Source organism: Neofelis nebulosa, chromosome 5, assembly GCF_028018385.1.
Source record: "Neofelis nebulosa isolate mNeoNeb1 chromosome 5, mNeoNeb1.pri, whole genome shotgun sequence".
Taxonomy (NCBI): Eukaryota; Metazoa; Chordata; class Mammalia; order Carnivora; family Felidae; genus Neofelis; species Neofelis nebulosa.
This window is the reverse complement of record NC_080786.1, coordinates 28430583-28451708: the sequence shown is the minus strand read 5'-3', so window position 1 is coordinate 28451708 and position 21126 is coordinate 28430583. Positions and strand designations below refer to the sequence as shown.

The 21126-nt window shown below is 41.5% G+C and overlaps 2 non-coding genes across 2 annotated transcripts; both read left to right on the top strand.

The window, feature by feature from the left end:
* Positions 1-12927: 12927 nt before the first annotated feature.
* On the top strand, positions 12928-12999 carry TRNAC-GCA (transfer RNA cysteine (anticodon GCA)). The gene has a single exon. It is a non-coding gene; the product is annotated as a tRNA-Cys (tRNA).
* Positions 13000-15765: 2766 nt separating this feature from the next.
* TRNAC-GCA (transfer RNA cysteine (anticodon GCA)) lies at positions 15766-15837 on the top strand. Its single transcript has one exon. It is a non-coding gene; the product is annotated as a tRNA-Cys (tRNA).
* The last annotated feature ends 5289 nt before the right edge of the window (positions 15838-21126 follow it).

Genomic DNA, 21126 nt, shown 5'->3' with positions numbered 1-21126 from the left:
CTAATGGTCAACAAAAGAAAGCCAGAGTAGCTATACTTATATCAGACAATGTAGACTTTAAAATAAAGACTGTAACAAGAGGGGCACCTGGGTGGCGCAGTCGGTTAAGCGTCCGACTTCAGCCAGGTCACGATCTCGCTGTCCGTGAGTTCGAGCCCCGCGTCAGGCTCTGGGCTGATGGCTTGGAGCCTGGAGCCTGTTTCCGATTCTGTGTCTCCCTCTCTCTCTGCCCCTCCCCCGTTCATGCTCTGTCTCTCTCTGTCCCAAAAATAAATAAAAAACGTTGAAAAAAAAATTAAAAAAAAAAAGACTGTAACAAGAGATGAAGAAGGGCATTATATCATAATTAAGGGGAGTGTCCACCAAGAAGACCTAACAGTTGTAAATATTTATGCTCCAAATGTGAGAGCACCCCAATATATAAATCAATTAATCAGAAACATAAACTTATTGATAACATAATAGTAGGGCACTTCAGCACCCCACTAACAGCAATGGACAGGTTACCTAAACAGAAAATCAACAAGGAGACAATGGCTTTGAATGACACACTGGACCGGATGGACTCACAAATATATTCAGAACATTTCATCGTGAAGCAACAGAATACACATTCTTCTCGAGTGCACATGGAACCGTCTCCAGAATAGATCACATGCTGGGACACAAATCATCCCTCAACAAGTACAAAAAGATTGAGATCACACTGTGCATATTTTCAGACCACAATGCTATGAAACTCGAAATCAACCACAAGAAAAAATGTGGAAAGATAACAAATACTTGGAGACTAAAGAACATCCTACTAAAGAATGAATGGGCTAACCAAGAAATTAAAGAGAAAATTAAAAAGTACATGGAAGCCAATGAAAATGATAACACCACAACCCAAAAACCTCTGGGACACAGCAAAGGCAGTCATAAGAGGGAAGTATATAGCAGTCCAGTCCTTCCTAAAGAAGGAAGAAATCTCAGATACACAACCTAACCTTACATCTCAAAGAGCTGGAAAAAGAACAGCAAATAAAACCTGAAACCAGCAGAAGACAGGAAATAATAAAGATTAGAGCAGAAATCAATGCTATTGAAACCAAAAAACAAAACAAAACTCACAAAGAAAAAAACCCAGTAGAACAGATCAATGAAACCAGGAGCTGGTTCTTTGAAAGAATTAACAAAATTGATAAACCCCTAGCCGGTTTGATCAAAAAGAAAAAGGAAAAGGCTGAAATAAATAAAATCAAGAATGAAAGGGGAGAGATCACAACCAGAACAGAAGAAATACAAACAATAATAAGAGAAAATTATGAGCAATTATACTTCTATAACATGGACAATGTGTAAGAAATGGACAAATTCCTAGAAACATATAAACTACCAAAACTGAAACAGAAAGAAATAGAAATTTGGAACAGACCCATAACCAGTAAAGAAATTGAATTAGTAATCAAATCTCCCCCCGCAAACCCCCCCAAAACAAAAGAAACCCACAAGAGTTCAGCGCCAGATGGCTTTACAGAGGAATTCTACCAAATATTTAAAGAAGAGTTGACACCTAATCTCTTGAAGCTGTTCCAAAAAATGGAAATGGAAGGAAAACTTCCAAACTCTTTCTATGAAGCCAGCATTACTTTGATTCCAAAACCAGACAAAGACCTCACTAAAAAGAACTATAGACAAATTTCTCTGATGAACATGGATGCAAAAATTCTCAACAAGATACTAGCCAAGTGGATCCAACAATACATTAAAAGAATTATTCACCACGACCAAGTGGGATTTATACCTGGGATGCAGGTTCAATATCCGCAAAACAATTAATGTGATATATCACATCAATAAAAGAAAGGACAAGAACCACATGATCCTCTCAATAGATACAGAGAAAGAATTTGACAAAATACAACATTGTTTCTTGATAAAAACCCTCAAGAAAGTGGGGATAGAGGATCATACCTCAAGATCATAAAAGCCATATATGAAAGACCCACTGCTAATATCATCCTCAATGGGGAAAAACTGAGTGCTTTCCCTCTACAGTCAGGGATGTCTACTCTGGCCATGGTTATTCAACATAGTATTGGAAGTCTTAGCTTCACCAATCAGACAACATAAAGGAATAAAAGGCATCCAAATCAACCAGGAGGAGGTCAAACGTTCACTCTTTGCAGATGACATTATATTTTATATGGAAAACCCAAAAGATTCCACCAAAAAACTGCTAGAACTGATCCATGAATTCAACAAAGTTGCAGGATATAAAATTAATGCGTTCCTTATACACCAATAATAAAGTAACAGAAAGAGAAATCAAGGAATCTATCCCATTTACAATTGCACCAAACCCATAAAATACCTAGGAATAAACCTAACTAAAGAGGTGAAAAATCTATATACTGAATACTACAGAAAGCTTATGAAAGAAATTGAAGAAGACACACCCCAAAAATGGAAAAATATTCCATGCTCTTAGATTGGAAGAACAAACATGGTTAAAATGTCAATACTACCCAAAGCAATCTACATATTCAATGCAATACATATCAAAATAACACCAGCATTCTTCACAGAGTTAGAACAAACAATCCTAAAATTTGTATAGAACCAGAAAAGACCCTGAATATCCAAAGCAAACTTGAAAAATAAAACCGAAGCTGGAGGCAGCACACTCCTGGACTTCAAGACTTACAAAACTATAATCATCAAGACAGTACTGGCACAGAAACAGACACAGATCAGTGGAACAGAATAGAGAACCCAGAAATGGACCCACAAACATATGGCCAACTAATCTTTGACAAAGCAGGAAAGAACATACAATGGAAGGAATACAGTCTCTTCTGCAAGTAGTACTGCGAAAACTGGATAACAATGTGCAGAAAAATGAACCTGGACCACTTTCTTACACCATACTGAAAAATAAACTCAACAAGGATGAAAGACCTAAACATGAGACAGGAAGCCATCAAAATCCTAGAGGAGAAAGCAAGCAAAAACCTCTCTGACCTTTGCCGCAGCAACATCTTACTCAGCACGTCTCCAGAGGCAAAGGAAACAAAAGCAAAAGTGGAACTATTGGGATCCTATCAAAATAAAAACTTCTGCACAGTGAAGGAAACAGTCAGCAAAACTAAAAGGCAACCAATGGAATGGAAGAAGATATTTGCAAATGACATGTCAGATAAAGGGTCAGTATCCAAAATCTATAAAGAACTTATCAAGCCCAACACCCAAAACACAAAGAATCCAGTGAAGAAATGGGCAAAAGACATGAATAGACACTTCTCCAAAGAAGACATCCAGATGGCCAACCGACACATGAAAAAATGCTCAACATCACTCATCATCAGGGGAATACAAATCAAAACCACAATGAGATACCACCTTACACCTGTTAGAATGGCTAAAATGAACAATTCAGGCAGCAACAGATGTTGGTAAGGATGTGGAGAAAGAAGATCTCTTTTGCACTGCTGGTGGGAATGCAAACTGGTGCAGCCACTCTGGAAAACAGTGTGGAGGTTCCTCAAAAAATTAAAAATAGAACTACCCTATAACCCAGCAATTGCACTACTAGGTATTTATCCAAGGGATACAGGTGTGCTGTTTTGAGGAGGCACATGCACCCAATGTTTATAGCAGTGCTATTGACAATAGCCAAAGTATGGAAAGAGCCCAAATGTCCATATGTCCATCGATGGATGAATGGATCAAGATGTGGTATATATATATATATATATATATATATACACACACACACATATATATATATATAATGGAGTATTACTCGGCAATCAAGAAGAATGAAATCTTGCCGTTTTCAACTACATGGATGGAAATGAAGGGTATTATGCTAAGTGAAATTAGTTAGAGAAAGACAAATATCATATGACTTCACTCATATGAGGACTTTAAGATTCAAAACAGATGAACATAAGGGAAGGGAAACAAAAGTAATATAAAAACAGGGAGGGGGACAAAACATAAAATACTGTTAAATATGGAGAACAAACAGATGGTTGCTGGAAGGGTTGTGGGAGGAGGATGGTCTAAATGGGTAAGGGGCATTAAGGAAGCTACTCCTGAAATCATTGTTGCACTATTTGCTAACTAACTTGGATGTAAATTAAACAACAGATAAATTAAAAAAAATAAACTTGGTAACAGTGATTGAATATTAAATTTACTGTGTTTCACTCTGAAATATGCTTCTATATAGTTGTGTCTGTGGTTTGACATATTTTTGAAAATGTACAAAAGTCTAAATATTTGCATCTGGAAATATTTACTTCCAGCTCCTTTAAAGATGAAACTTCTCTTAGTGTATATAGAGTGTTATTTAGAAGATGTATTTTGGATGGAATGTTTGAAGATGGAGGGGTATTGAGAGATCAGTTCCAGTTCTTTCTCTCTGCAGGTGAAGGTTGGAGGATCCAAAGAGATTCAGGCGGTTGCCCAAAGGTCTGAGTGAACAGAGCTGGTTTTGACTTGTAGCTAGTGTTCTTCTCCATCCCATAAAGGAGAGATTCTTGGGTCTGAAGTTTTCAGAATTATTGCTAGATAAAGCTTAATGAGAAATGAAGAAACTGTATATTTGTAGCAAGCAATTATAATTTGATATACACAGGTATGATTTCAGATATAAAGTGACTCTAAACAGACAAGAACCAACAGGTAAGGGTAAGGGTACAACTATGAAGAGAGAGCTCAAGGAAGGCTGGAAGCTGTTCTGGGTGCTGCTCACAGTGAGGTTCACAAGAAAATGGCATATTTAAATCTGGATGCCACCACCTTTCTCTTCAGCCATCCAGGAGAATGCCATTATAGAGAACAATTTGGACCAAAGAATTTCAGCTTCCACATGTCATTTGCTGACTTCTTTCCTCCATAAATTAGTTAGGTTGAATCAGTGAAGCAGAAGCATATATGTGATATAAAGAATTTATTATAGATATAAGACCTTATGCAATTGTGGGAGCTGGTTGAGTAGTATACATAAGTCTGGTTAGTCTGGGTCTGGTGCTGGGCCTGAGGCCAGTGAGGCCAACAGTCTGCAAGGGAAGATGGACATGAAATGGGGGAGAGAAAGGGCAAACTGGAACCCATAAAGATAAACTGGAACTCACACATCAGTCTCTCAATGCCTCCAAACCTCCAACTTCAATGATGTGGGTGACCTGCTGGCACATTTCACCCCAAAGCTGCTCATGAACATGGCCCAGGATTCAGAGAAGCTACGGAGCAGATCCAGCCAGAAATGGACAGGACTGTGAGCCTGGGCATGTCCAAAGCCAACAAATTGGGCCTAGAAATCAGTGAGTGTGAGTGGACAACAACGGCATGTGCCCCAGCTCCCTCTATCTCAGTGTAAACACTTTCCCACCTTCCCATCTCCTGCACACTCTCTTGTGGCTGTAACCCTAACCCAGAACCATGCAGAGAAAGGACTTCTGGGAGATGTAGTTCCAGCTTAGCTCAGTTGATGTCATACAAGCCACCACATTTATAAATGAAATTATTCTCCTTATCCTCCCAATAACCTTATATTTGGTGTACTAGCCAAATGATTGGCAGGTTGGCTATTTTTATTTTATTTAATTGAAAAATTTAATGAAGTTTAGTTGATGGACAATGTCACATTAATTTTAGGTGTATAACAGAGTGATTCAACAACTCTATATGTTATGCTACGCTCACCACAAGTGTAGCTACCATCTGTCACCATACAATGCTATTACAATATCACTGACTATATTCTCTATGCTGTGGCTTTCATCCCTGTGACTTTTCTCATTTCATAACTGGGAGCCTGTGTTTACTTTCCCCTTCACCCATTTTGCCCATCCTCTTATCCCCCTCCCTTTGGCAACCATCAGTCTGTTCTCTTATTAATGAGTTTGTTCCTGCTTTTTTGTTTTGTTTTTTTTTTGTTTGCTTTATTTTTTTAGATTCTACATATAAGTGAAATCATATCATATTTGTCTTTTTCGTCTTAGTTCACTTAACATAATATCCTCTAGGTTCATCCATGGTGTCACAAATAGCAAGATCTTATTCTTTTTATTGCTCAGTAATATTTCACTAGGTATATATACCACATCTCTCTCCATTCATCTTTCTCCATTCATCTATCTCCATTCATCTATGGACACTTGGGATGCTTCCATATCTTGGCTATTGTAAATAATGCTGCAATAAACATAAGGGCACATATATCTTTTCAAATTAGTGGTTTCATTTTCTTTGTGTAAATACCCAGTAGTGGAATTATTGGTAGTATGGTATTTCCATTTTTAATTTTTTTGAGGAAGTTACATATTGTTTTCCACAGCAGCCACACTAGTTTGCATTCCCACCAAAAGTGCACGAGGGTTCCTTTTTCTCCACATTCTCACCAACACTTGTTATTTCTTATCTTTTTGATTCTAGCCATTCTGACTGGTATGAGGATATATCCTGTGGTTTTGATTTGCACTTTCACATGATGATGAGTGATGTTGAGCATCTTTTCATGTGTCTTTTGGCCATCTGTATGTCTTCTTTGGAAAGTGTTTATTCAGGCTCTCCGCCAATGTTTAAGTCGGATTATTTGGGGTTTTTTTTTTTTTTTTTGGTGTTGACTTGTTTAAGTTCTTTATATATTTTAGATATTGACTCCATATTTGATATATAATTTGCAGCCGTGCAGCGTTGGTGGTATAGTGGTGAGCATAGCTGACTTGCATATTGGATATGTAATTTACAAATATCTTCTCTCATTCAGTAGATTGCTTTTTTTTTTTAATTGTTTCCTTTGCTGTGCAAAAAAGCTCTTTATTTTGGTGTAGTCCCAATGATTTACTTTTGCTTTTGTTTTCCTTGCCTGAGGAGACATATCTAGAAAAATATTGCTAAGGCTGATGTCAAAGCTATTACTGCTAGGTTGGCTGTTTTTGGAAGATTTTTAGGAAAGCTTAGAGAGAGGGAATATGTGCCAGGCAAGACAATATTTCATGAAACAAATTAGCACAGGCATTCATGGAAGGACACAGGACTATGGTTATCACATAGTAACTTGTAAGGAACCAATTTTCCCACAAACGAGGCACTTCTGTACCTGAAATTTTAACTTCTGAACTGAAACAATGCAATCTGAGTAGCTTGAATGGACCTTGTAAACAGGCTGTTGTTTCATTTAGGGAATAAATTGAACCTTGGGAGAATCTAGATTGCTTTGAGAGACAGAAAGAAGAATGGAAGAGAGAAGGGGAGAAGGAGATGGTGAATTTGAGAGTGAGTTTTAAAGTAAAATACAACACTTGTTGTGACCTCAGGGTTATAACCTGCAGAGCACATGACTTTTCCTTGAAGGCTCTGGAGATGTAATGTAAACTGCAAAGCAATTACTGAAAATACCATTTGGCCAATCTTCCCCATGACAATTCATTTGGATGCCCTTTGACTGGGACACCCCCTGCCATACACACACAATTGTAGTAAAACTAACAGGTGCCAGCCTCTAACTTTCTTTCACCTGGCTGGAAGCTTAGCACAAACTTGAATGACTTCTCTAGACTACGTATGGTCAGAGTAGAAAACCTGAGCACAGGACAGGTGGATTTGCAGGTTGGACTGTGGGTCTAAATCCAGAGGCGGCTTCTCCAAGAACAGAAAAATAGGCTATGATATTAGCTTCATTTTGCTTTTTTGTTAAGTGGGTAATGAAAAGGGGCTAAAATAAATGATACAGCGACCATCTGGGGAATAGAGAATGCCAGGTGGTATGCCCTGCTGGGAGCAGAGAGAGGCATTTGGGGTTGCCTTTGAGTTAGAGGAAGAATTTTTCTTGGTCTGTGAATCAGGCAAAATCTGTTCATGAAGCTGGAGGTTGTGAAGTGGCTTTCCATCAAGTGAGGTAAGCACTTACATATGCCTGCCATTTCTACAACGGGCATGTGTTTGGTTTTTTGAAGTAGCTTGCTTCATTACTCAAGTTCTTTTTAATATTGGGCATAGGTTTTTTTTTTCTCCTGGTAAAAAACATATAACATTAGGGGCACCTGGGTGGCTTAGTTGGTTGAGTGTCTGACTTCGGCTCAGGTCATGATCTCATAGTTCGTGAGTTCAAGCCCTGTGTTGGGCTCTGTGCTGACAGCTCGGAGCCTGGAGCCTGCTTCACATTCTGTGTCTCCCTCTGTCTCTGCCCCTCCCCAGCTCGCACTGTCTCTCTCTCAAAAATGAATAAACATTAAAAAAAACATACAGCATTAAATTTACCATTCTAATAATTTTTAAATATTTATTTATTTTTGAGAGAGAGAGAGAGAGAGAACGCACAAGCAAGGGAGGGGCAGAGAGAGCAGAAGACACAGAATCTGAAACAGGGCCTCAGAGCCTGACACAGGGCTCAAACTCACAAACTATGAGATCATGACCTGAGCCGAAGTTGGATTCCTCACCAGCTGAGCCACCGAGGGGCCCCTCATTCTAATCATTTTTAAGCATACAGTTCATTAGTGTTAAGTATGTTCACACTGTTGTGCAATAGACCTCTAAAACTTTACCTTGCAAAACTGAAACTCTATACCCATTAAACAATTCCTTTCTTCCCCCAGCCCTCAATGACTACTTTTTTTTTCTTTCTTTTCTTAAACTACTTTATTGAGGTATGACTGATGTAAAATAAAGGTATATATGTGTAATGTATACAACAACTTGTTGAGTTTGGAAATGAGTTCACACTTAATGAAACTATCACCACATTCAAGGCTGTAAACCTTCATCACCTCACCTCTAAAAGTTCCCCCTCATCCCCTTTATTTCTAAACATTTTTTTATTGTTTTTAATAGATGTTTTCTTCTGTGGTAAGAGCACTTCACATAAGATCTACCCTCTTAGCAAATTTTTACGTACACAATACAATATTGTCAACTGTTGGCCCTATATTGTACTGTAGATCTCCAGAACTCACTCATCTGGCTTCAGTGAATTGTATCCTCTGACTGGCATTTCCTCATTTCCCCCTTCACCCAGATCCTGGTAACCACTATTCTGTCTACACTGTAGTTCTATGAGAGAAATAATTTGGCTATTGGAGATTCCTCATGAAAGTGGAATCAGGCATTATTTGTCATTCTGTGTCTGGCTTATTTCACCTAGCATCAAGCCCTCCAGACCTATTCATCTTGTCACAAATTGTAGGATTTCTTTCTTTTTCAAAGTGGAATAATATTCCATTGTATATTTATACCACATTTCCTTTATCCATTCATCTGTTGATGGACATTTGGGTTGCTTCCACCTCTTGGCTATTGTCAATAATACTGCAGTGAACACAGGTGTGCATATATGTCTTTGATACCCTTCTTTGAATTTTTTTGAAACACATACCAGAAAGTGGGATCGCTGAATCATAGGGTAGTTCTTCTTTTTTTTTTTTAAGTTTTTTTTAATGTTTATTTATTTTTGAGAGAGAGAGAGAGAGAGAGAGAGCAAGGGAGGGGCAGAGAGAGAGAGGGAGACACAGAATTTGAAGCAGGTTCCAGGCTCTGAGCTGTCAGCACAGAGACCAACGTGGGGCTTGAACTCACACACCATGAGATCATGACCTGAGCCAAAGTCGGACGTTTAACCGACTGAGCCACCAAGGTGTCCCAGGGTATTTCTGTTTTTAATTTTTTGAGGAACCACCATACTGCTTTCCATAGTTGGCTGCACCATTTTACATTCCCGCTAACCGTGTATGAAGGTTCTAATTTCTCTTCCATCTCATTAACACTTGTTATTTTCTGTTCTTTTGATAGCAGCCATTCCAAGGGGTGTGAGGTGATAGTTCATTGTGGTTGATATGCATTTCTCTTTTGATTAGTGATGTTGAACATGTTTTCAGAGAGCATAGATATTTATAAGAAAACATATCTTGTGTGGAATAAAATGAGGAAGAATTAGGGTAGTAAGGCTGATGGTAAATCTTGTGGCCACAGTAATATATTCCTTCTTTTTAATCACTTTTTGCTACCATGTTTTGGCCATGCTTGTACTTTTTATCTAGTCCCCCACTGAAGCTAAATTTGGAATTTGTGAGTCATACATTGTTGGGATTGGAAAAATTTAAGGAGATCTTCTAATCGCAACATCCCCATTTTACACCTGAGGATTAAAAAGTGAAAAAGAATTTGATTAGAAGGAAGGTAAGGGGGGAAATTATTAATATAAGGGGAAAAAGGCTTCTGATTACTGAAGCTTAAATTCTAATTCATTCCCATTATGAAATAGTCCTGTGGGATCTGGAAATATTAGGAAGACTCAGTCCAAAACTCTGTGGTTGAGCATATTTTGAATAATTGCCACAGTTTTCCAGAGGTTTCTGCAGATGTTTTGTGCTGTCATCCCCTCCTCCTCTGTGGCCCTGATGTAAATCTTTGAGTGATGGGCTTTGGAGCTCAGGTTAGATTATTTGGCTTGTATACCTTACAGTTAAAACACATACTAACTTTTACTTATATTTCCACAATGAGAGCCAGTTCATGTGTGTGATATCATGATGGTGAAGGGAAGAGAAGTTAGGAATACAACAGCAGGTCAGTTCAACCATCATTCCTGATCCCCAGCTTGTAGGTAGGACAAGTGGTGCTGTTTTGTGCACCTGCGACAGTTTTGTTTGGTAGCACTAATGAAGTAATCAATAAGAGAGTAATCAGAAGTAGCTCAACCCATCAGCTCCAAAAGTAGTTTTTCTCTTCTCTTCTCTTCTCTTCTCTTCTCTTCTCTTCTCTTCTCTTCTCTTCTCTTCTCTTCTCTTCTCTTCCCTTCCCTTCCCTTCCCTTCCCTTCCCTTCCCTTCCCTCCCCTCCCCTCCCCCCTCCCCTCCCCTCCCCTCCCCTCCCCTCCCCCCCTCCCCTCCCCTCCCCTCCCCCCCCTCCCCTCCCCTCCCTTCTCCTCCCCTCCCCTCCTCTCCTCCTCTCTAAATGATATACTTACCCCATCCTTCTTTCTCATGAGAATACCTTACTTTCCCCACATGAGCAGGACACTTTTCTAAAAATCTTTTTTTTAATGTTTTTTAAATTTTATTTTTGAGACAGAGAGACAGAGCACGAGTGGGGGAGGGGCAGAGAGAGAGGGAGACACAGAATCCAACGCAGGCCCCAGGCTCTGACCTGTCAGCACAGAGCCCAACATGGGGCTCTATCTCACAGACCACGAGATCATGACCTGAGTCAAAGTCGGACACTCAAATGACTGAGTCACCCAGGCACCCTAGGATGCTCTTCTGACTACTCCATTCCAAATCTGCACTCCCTGAAACAATTATGAGTCTCCAACTAAACACCTTTGTACTTTTTCAGTTTCCAGTTGACAATAAGTCTGATATTTATCCCACAAACATTGACAATAAGTTTGACATTTATTCCACAAACGTTCATTGAGCACCTATATCATTCCTGGCAGTGAGGAGTCTCCAAGGAGCTGGCAGTAGGGAGGACCCTTGGTTCTGATCCTGCTTTGGTATGTCTGTGACTTTAAACAAGGGTCTTTGGGGGCGCCTGGGTGGCGCAGTCGGTTAAGCGTCCGACTTCAGCCAGGTCACGATCTCGCGGTCCGTGAGTTCGAGCCCCGCGTCAGGCTCTGGGCTGATGGCTCGGAGCCTGGAGCCTGTTTCCGATTCTGTGTCTCCCTCTCTCTCTGCCTCTCCCCCATTCATGCTCTGTCTCTCTCTGTCCCAAAAATAAATAAAAAACGTTGAAAAAAAAATTAAACAAGGGTCTTTGGCTTTCCTCCATCTGTGTTTCTTAGTCTGCAAAAGAAGTTTTTGTAATAAATGATCTCCAAATCCCTTCCAATGCTGGTTCTTAGATATGGAGCATGCACTACTTCTGTTGCTGCTAAAATCTCAACTCCCACTGATGTTCCGGATGGGGAAAGAACAATGAGTAGAGCATGCATTGTGATTCTTTTCTTAGTTCTCAATTCCAGCCTGCCACAGAGGAGAAAAAGAATGAAATGGAGTCTCTCCCTCTCCTGGGCTCCCAACCAGCCATAGCCCTGACACACAATGACCAACCCACCCAAACTTAGGATCTTTTGAAAAGACCTGAAAAATGTATGTAGTCTGGGAAATCAGTGGAAGAGAGACTTCTCAATAGGTTTAAGCATTCAAGATTTTCAAAAGAAGCACCTGAACCGTTTATTAGGGTGAGAGGTAACTTTATATAAAGCCATGAAATATAGGTGGCTCTAATTGTGGTTGTGTTTGCAAGTTGAAAAGGAATTTTGGTGGTAGGTAGGACCAGGATACATAATTTACTTCATTGATTAAAAGGCTCTTGCTTGGAACCTTGTTTTTCTTCATCAAATGACCTTTTGGGGTTGACAGTTTTCCAAGCTTTAGGCAAGTTATGTTACATAAGAACGTAACTCAGGGGCCATCTGTTTTTGTGGGATTAAAACCATCTTACAGTTATGGCTTGGAAAAGCTATCTCACACAAATAATTATTTACACATATTTTCCCCAGAATCAATTTAATGAAACAAATATCTATTGAGTATCAGTTCTGAGCTCAGTTCTGTGAAGTCATTAAGAGGAATGAGAATCGCAGTTGCTAGGAGCTCTGGCTATAAAGGAAGTGTGACAGGAATCCAGTCATCGACACTACACTGATGTTGCCATTTGTGGAAAACCTGATGATTTTTACCTGGAACTGAGATTCTGTTTATGTGAGTCTCATAGAATGGACAGAGAGGCTGTGCGTATTGGGAAGCCTAAGAAGAGGCTCAGGGAGCTTAGTTCTCAGGAATCCTGTCTTTTTTCATAATAAACTTCTAAGACTTATAATGCCCAGACTGCTTCCAGGCAGCATTCTAATTATAGCTCCCCTGAGTCACTGGAGGTTTCAGAACCAGTAAGTTGAGAGAGAGATAGACTATAAAAACAAGCTCATTTCACTGGGGGTATAGCTCAGGGGTAGAGCATTTGACTGCAGATCAAGAGGTCCCTGGTTCAAATCCAGGTGCCCCCTGTACAGTCTAGTTTTTGCTTCAGAAGAATCTGGATCAACCTTAGCTTTATTATTTTCCATAGCTCATGGTTGAATAAATAACCAATGTCCTTTGTGTATAGGCCAGGCATCAGTCTAAATTATTTACATTAATTATCTCCTTCATTTCTCTCCAAAATTTTATGAGATACATGCCATCAGTATCCTCATTTGACATGAGGAGACAGACTTGGAGATGCTCAGTAATTGGCTAATGGTCAAAAAAGTCTACAAAGAGAAGGCCTAAGGTTTGAACTCAGAGCACACAGCCTCAATGACTCTATCAAACTACTCTTACTGTTCTAGTGTTAAAAGTTGTGTGACAAAATTCCACTTAGTAATGCTCCCAAGGTGCTAGGACTGTCCATCCAGGTTTAGAACCTTTTGGCTGCAGGCTCAACCCAGCAGCTTAGCGACTGTGCCCACCCTGTGCAGTGACCTGGGGAAAGTCAGGGAATAGTCTTCACCAAACACCACTAGGGCTGAGCATGAACTGGCCTGAAGGTAAGGGAGCTGCACTCTTTTCCTGCTCTAAAGCCTGAGGAGTTTCTATTTCCTTTCCGCCCCTAATTCATTTTCTGCAGCTCAGCTCTCCCACCTTGGGTGCCTTCATTCAGGATCCAGAGTGGACCAGACCCCTGCCCACAGCCCAGGCAATGCTGTGTCTTTAAAGGAGCCTGAACAACATATAGAGTGCCTTCTGTGGGCCAGAGCCGTGCAGAGTGTGAACCCAGAGGTGACTGAGACACAGCCCCTGGCCTCAGTGTGCTCTCATCCAGGGAGCAGGCCTGCAAAGTACAAAATCAGACCAATTTGAGCTGCATGTCATTGTGCCAGCCTCAGTGCATAGGAGACAGTGACTCCTGTGTGGAGGAGGGAAGGTTAAAGGAGGCTTTTGGAGTTGCAGATGGCAAATCACAGTTTCAAAGATAAATAATATCTCACAGGACAGAGGGTGGAGTGGAGGTAGGGGTGTGCGGGGTGGTGGCCGAGGTCCAGGTAGACAAGGCTGCCTGGGCAGAGACTGGGGCCAGATGGATGCAGGTAGAGGCAGCAGGAGCACAAGAGGTGACATGGGCATGTCAGAAGATGAAGGTGAAGAGGCAGTTGGGGATCCAAACTTGGAGCCTTTCAGGAAGGCATTTAAAGGGGGCGTGACCTGGAGAGACTCCATTGAATTTTTAAATTTTTAATTAAAAAATTTTAGAAATGTTTATTTTTGAGAGAGCAAGCATGAGTGGGGGGAGGGGCAGAGTGAGAGAGAGGGGGACAGAGAATCTCAAGCAGGCTCCCCACCGTCAGCACAGAACCCGATGTGGAGCTCGAACCCATGAACCATGAGATCATGACCTGAGCCGAAGCTCAACCGATTGAGCCACCCAGGTGCCCCTAGACTCCATTGTAAAACAGGCCGCTTGGGGAGCAGCAGGGGGATGGCTGTAAGGGGTGGAGGCCGGGAGGCCATTTAGGAGGTGGTGGCACTGCTGGTGTGGGAGTTGGGATGAACCTAAGTGAAGTCAGAGCCGCGATCAGCAATACCCAGTGATTACCTGGAATTGGAGAAGAGCCGGTGAGAGAAGCGCCACCGTTGTAAGCGTTTCGACCAAATGACCGAGTGCACAGTGGTGTCACCAACCAAGATGGGGGGAGACTGATCGGATGGTTCAGGAGGCAGGCCGGGCACTGCGCCCCAAAGGTACACTGGAATCCTGGCCACAGCACCTCCTGGCTGTGTGACTACTCTGTGCTTCAGTTTCCCTACCTGCAAAATCAATATGCTAATGATAACGTCTTTTTTATGGCGTTTTCGTAATGATTCTCTGGGAAGTTACAGGTGGAAGCTTTAGTCCCGTGCGTGGCACGTAGAAAGCGTCCAGTAATTATGCACTGTCGTTATTACAACAAAGCAGAATAGGAGGAGATGCAGGCTTGGGCAGGAAGGTGACAGGTTTGGGGCACCCTGGGTGTGAACTCTGAGGTTCCTGGAAAGCCTCAGAGTGGAGTGACTGGGAATGGGTATCTGGGACCCGTGAGAGCCTGTGAGCGGAACCTCTGGCTGCCTTCGCTCGGCAGCTTCAAGGAGGCGACAGGGCTCCTCAGGGAGGATTGGTTGCAATGACAGAGTTTTCCTTGACCTTTCTGCTCAGTCTCAGAGGTACACAAGATTAAAAATCCTCAGACTGGAACCAAAGAGAAGAGGAATCAGAGGTGCTCAAAGGTGAATTTTGGACTTTGGAATACCTAGTTGTTGTTGTTTGACTGTAAAATAAGACAGTTCATCCTGGATGAGGTCCCCTTTGAAAATTTCATGAAAACGTACACAATATACGATGCACGTACATACACAACATTTGCCTACAATATCGGAGTTACATCTGAACCTTTGAAGTTTGTGGATACCCAGTTAAGACTCCCCCCCTGTCCAATACTTGTTGGTGACCCATAAAACTTAAAACATTCGTTGATGTGGGGGTGGAGGGAGAAACATTCACGATGTGCCCAGAGATTTTTAGGCAGTTGGTAGTGTGTTTTAAAAACTGGAGAATTATATGGAGAATTATACTCAGCTTGAGGTGCTGGGAAGAGAATGAGTATATATGCTCTGGGAAAAGCAGGCGCTGGTGTGGCTGGAAGGGAATTGAAGATGAATTTAAGTCCAGGAAGAATCTGAGCCATAAAAGGTATTTATGAAGTATGATGTAACTCATAAAAGTGAAATAAGTATTTATGTGAAGCTTGTTACTGTCAGGGGGTATAGCTCAGTGGTAGAGCATTTGACTGCAGATCAAGAGGTCCCTGGTTCAAATCCAGGTGCCCCCTCGGTGTTCTTTTGCTCTTCTTGGCAGCTTCATTAAAATACTGGGTGTAGAGTGAGGAAAGCAAGGTGCCTAGGGCTCCAAATTTAAGGATGTGCTCACTCTCACATAAGTATCTTGGCTTGTTAATTCCCTCGCAGTAAAGCTGTGTGCATATAAATTCACATAAACACAGCCATACGTCCAGAGGCATATACACACACCCCACACACCAGATGTCCCCCGACATGCACACATCCTGACCCACACACCATCACACAGACCCACCAACAGACAGACATACATACACATACGCATACCTGCATCTTCTCACGCGGACCTTTGTTTTTTCCTTTCTGTGTATTCGATCTTATTCGCCAGACCCTTTCTAACCTCCTTTCTTCAAACTTTCAACCTTTTAATAGTTAGGATTTACAGAAGAGTTGTGAAGATACTACAGAGATGTCCCATATACCCTTCACTCAGCTTCCCCTAGTGTTAACATCTTGCATAACCATGCCACATTTATCAAAACTGTGAAATAAACATTGGTGCAACACTATTAGCCAAACCATAGACATCATTCAGATGTCACCAATTTTTCTGTTACTGTCTTTTTTCCTGTGGCAGGATTCAGTCCAGGATGCCATGCTGCCTGGAGATATAATGCCTCCTTAGTTTCCTTTTCTGACAGTTACTCAGTTTTTCCTTGAGTTGTTGTTTGTTTGTTTTGTCATCTTAACACTTTTGAAAAGTCCCGGTCAGATATTTTGTAGAATGCCCCTCACTTTGGGTTTGTGTCATGTTTTCTCATGATTAGGCCAAACTTGTAGATTTGGGGGAAAAATATCACAAAGGTCATGGTCATAGGCCCTTATCTTCCTGTCTTACTAGGGGTGGAAGAAAAGCACTGCAAACATTTAGGAGTCTACTACATTGTAAGATGCTAAGAGTACAAGGTCTGAAGCTCGTGAGGATATACCTTCTGAAGTGAGATACCACACAGAAGGAAGCATATCACATGGTGGGTCTCTTTGGATTTTGGTGTTCATGTATTTGGATGTGCTTCTCTGGTATGTTTACTAGGTTTAAACAATAACCCATAAGATTGTCTGTTGTTTTGTGGATGCCAGAACAAGAAAAAAGTCTGCACTCAGTCCAGGCCATGGGGAAACCTATTCCTTCATGGGGGTACTGTGACTTAGTACTGGAAGTATAAATGGCAACTCTAGCTTTGTTAATTTACCTTTTTTGCTTGTTTCAATAGCACATCGAATTTACCTCTTTTTAATATTATTACATGGCATATTGTAATTGTTTATAGGTCTGTGTATTAGTCAGACTAACTTTGGCAATAGTGTGGTGTCAACCCTGAAATCTCAAGAGCTTAATACAACAAAGATTTGTATCTTATTGATGCAAGATCTGAAGTGGGTGTGGTGGTCCTTCACCCTCTGGCAACTATGTCCATCTAGCACAATGGGGCCTCCAGAGTCATTGCTGCAGGGGTAGAGAGAGTTGGAGGAGTCACATAAGTTCCCAGCTGCCTTAGCCCTGGAGTGACACGCCTCGCTTCAGCTCACAGTTCATTGGACAGACCTAGTCTTATGTCCCCAGTGTCATTGCAGTGGAGGCCGGGAAAGAGAAGAAAGCATTTGGATAGTTAGTGAGTACTAACTTTCACTGCCATAACTGATCTTACCTACTCAATTCTTTTTGATTCTTCTTGTTATCACCAGCGACTGGTAAGTACCTTGCCCATGGTAAGGGCTCACAAGGTATTTGATGAATAACAACTTTTGGCTAATTGAGTGAATGAATAAATGACTGATACAAGATAAACAAGGTTTATTCTTAAGTTATTTGGAAACTGATTCTATTATAAGGCAAGAATTATACCTCTCATATTTAAGAAAAAAACAACTTGGGGCAACTTGGGTGGCTCAGTAGGTTAAGCGTCTGACTTTGGCTCAGGTCATGATCTCACAGTCCATGAGTTTGAGCCCTGCGTCGGACTTCTGCTGACAGCTCAGAGCCTGGAGCCTGCTTCCGATTCTGTGTCTCCCTCTCTCTCTTCCCCTCCCCTGCTCATGCTCTGTCTCTGTCTCAAAAATAAATAAAAGTATTAAAAAAAAAAACCAACTTATTGCTGCCTTCTAAACAATCCCTTAAAAGATTCAAACTTTTGTTGAAGAAGACAACTTTGTGTATGCCCATCAAGTAAAACATAGAATACTATCTTTTTTGTTTGTTTGTTTTTTTGCTGATTTATTTTACTTTGGAAAATAAATGTCTACTACTCTACCTCCCTTTCTAAAATTGTCCACATGACCTTTACCCATTATAAAATCAAAATACATTTACTGTATAAAACTTTAAACATATATCAAAGTTTATAGGAGGGAATAAAATTGGGTTGCATCTCTACCACTATCTTTTGTTAACTGTTGTCTGTTAAATGTGATGGGACATGTGTGTGTACGTTTTATGTATGTACACATAAACATAACCAAAACATATCAGGCATGTCTTAGGCAACATCTCAGATCCTCTTGTCCTTCACTGTTCCTGAGGCCCTCGGCCAGCTTCTCTACCCTGGCTGCCATTGCAGTAGCAAGTGTGCATTGACTTTATCAATGATGGCTGCCTCTGGCTTCCTACTCTTGGCTTCCCTCTTGCTTTTTAGTTATGAGAGGCCATGAGACCCCCTTGGTGCCCCCCCCTACAGAACCTGGAAATGTTGAGGAGCTAATGCAGCATGAGGAAAACCTTTCGCCAACAAGATACAGAAGTTGAGGGCTAAGTCTTCTTCTCCCTTCCTTGGGACAGAGTGTCCTGGGATGCTGTAGCTCATATGCCCTCTGGAAGACAGCTTTATGGGATCAAACAATCAATTGCACTTGTTAACAAATGATGACCAGCTTGGAAACGCACCTTTGCACTGACCTAACCTTTCTCTGCCTTGCTCCCCCTTTTACCTCCCTCCTCCCTGGGGGTCGCGCTTTGTGAAAAACTAATAGCAGGTAAGCTTTTGCCTCTAGCTCTAGGTTCTGGGGTATCGAGATAATGCAGGCAGTCAGGATGGTCTGCCAGTTTTCCCTTCACCCTTTACCACAAGGCGATAGAAATGAATTGCATCCAGGCTTTCATTAAACAAGATACCATCTCTGCGTGATTCCAGCTGCCAACATCTGCATCTCTTCCCCTGAGTTCGTTCGTTCTTTCTTTCTTTCTTGGCAGCCAGAGCCCATTCTACATCTGTTTGAGGCAAGCTGGAAGTGCCAGAGAATGAATGGCCCCCGGGAGCACCTTCCAATAACAGCTGGCAGAGGTTGCTGTTTAAATAACCCAGATTCCTTACCCCTCCCGTGGGATAGCTCAGCCATGATGCCATCCACCTCGGCTCCAGAGTTCTCAATGGCACTAAGCTGGGCTGCCCACAGCGTTAACTTGTATGACAAAACAACCTTTGTTGGCTGCTTCCCTTGTCCTGTCTCACTTCCCCTCTCCTCTACCAGTGTATCCTGTAGTCACCTCCCAAATATGCTATTTGAATTAGAATTCCTGAATTTTGCTGCCATGAGAGCCCAAATCGGGACATCAGCCTAAGACATAATTAAAAAAAAACTCTTATAAAATGATCTTTTTCATTTAATAATATATTCCGTATGTGATGTTCAATATTCCAAAACTTATCTAAAATATAAGAGTGTCAATGCTGCTTGGTATTTATTGTATGGATTATATAAATGATATGTTGGGCATTTCAGTTTCCAACTTTCCTATCCAACTGTAATTAACCCAGTGCCAAACACAGTTGGATAGGCTTTGTCTCCTGGGGTGAGAGTCGTAAATAAATGAGCTACAGATCAGTCATTTGTGCACATGATAAGAAGGAAATAGTCAACACAGATTTCCCCTGACTTCTATTTGGTGGTTTTTGAAGGTTGCCCTATAGCAGGAGTTCTTAGGAAAATATCAAAAACATCTCGATTATGTTCTACTTTGAAAGGAAATGAATTGCATCCAAGCTTTCATTAAGCAAGGTACCATCTCTGTCTCATTTCTCTTTGAAAAATAATGACAGCAAAAGCTCATTCCGTGGTACTTTGCTGCCTGATGGGTTTTGTTTCACTTTGTGGAAATTTGGGCTTCCTGCTTCCAAAGGGGTATACCTCCCTCACCGTTAGACAGTTAGGATGACTTCTAAAGTTTTATTCCAGTCCCTTGAATGATTTGGGGCCAGTTAACCAACCTCTGTAAGTTCTGGGTTCTTTTCATTTTGTACATTGGAGTTAATAATAGTATTCCTCTTGCTAAGTTTGATGTCAGAGTGGTATAATGTTAATGAATCCATAGTGACCGCTCAATAAATGATAGCAATTACTTCACAGTGGGTTCATTTTCAGTGGTGAAAGGAGCAGCACAGAGCAGAGGGTGGGACTTAAGAAATATCAAGGAGGGGCGCCGGGGTGGCTTGGTCTGCTGAACGTCAGACTTCACCTCCGGTTATGGTCTCCCGGTTCGTGAGTTCAAGCCCTGCATCAGGCTCTGTGCTGACAGCTTGGAGCCTAGAGTCTGCTTCAGATTCTGTGTCTCCCTGTCTCTCTACCCCTCCCCTGCTCACATCCTGTCTCTTTCTCTCAAAAATAAAATAAACATTAAAAAAATAAAAAAAAAAAGGAATATCAAGGGGACATAGGGTTGGGACATACAGATACCTAATTAGACTCAGGGAACATGAATGTCTCTCTGCTCGAAGATAAATCCTCCCCACGTTCTTCCTGCTGCAGCTCAGACTTGGACCCGAAGCTGTGCATAATTCCAGCCCTTCTGCCTAGTGTAGCCATTCTCCAAGGACAGCAGCAGCACCTTGGGAACTAGTTAGAAATGCAGATTATCAGGTTCCTCCTTTGACATTAGAATCAGAATCTCTGGGAGTGGGGCCTGGTAATTTATGTTTTAGAAAGCTACTCTTGCACATTAAGGTTTAAAACCACTAGTCTCGTTTAAGGCTTTAACCTGGCTTGCCCAGCACCTCCTCCCATGGCCAGCTCAGGGGGTTCTGCTTGATTCAGCTTCCTCCTCTTCCAGCTTTCACCCTGAGATGTTACTGTGTGTGCTGTCTCAATTATACACTCCTTTTCAGCTCTGAGTTTAATCTCTCATCTTTTGCATTATACTAGGACCTTAGATCTGCCATTGGGTGTGATTTCTACCCCTCCCTTTATCCCTGTGTCTGGCAGCTCCAGACAATTTATCCTGGTGCAGTTTAGCCCCTGGGACCTCATTCTGCCTGGAGCTTGATCAGGAA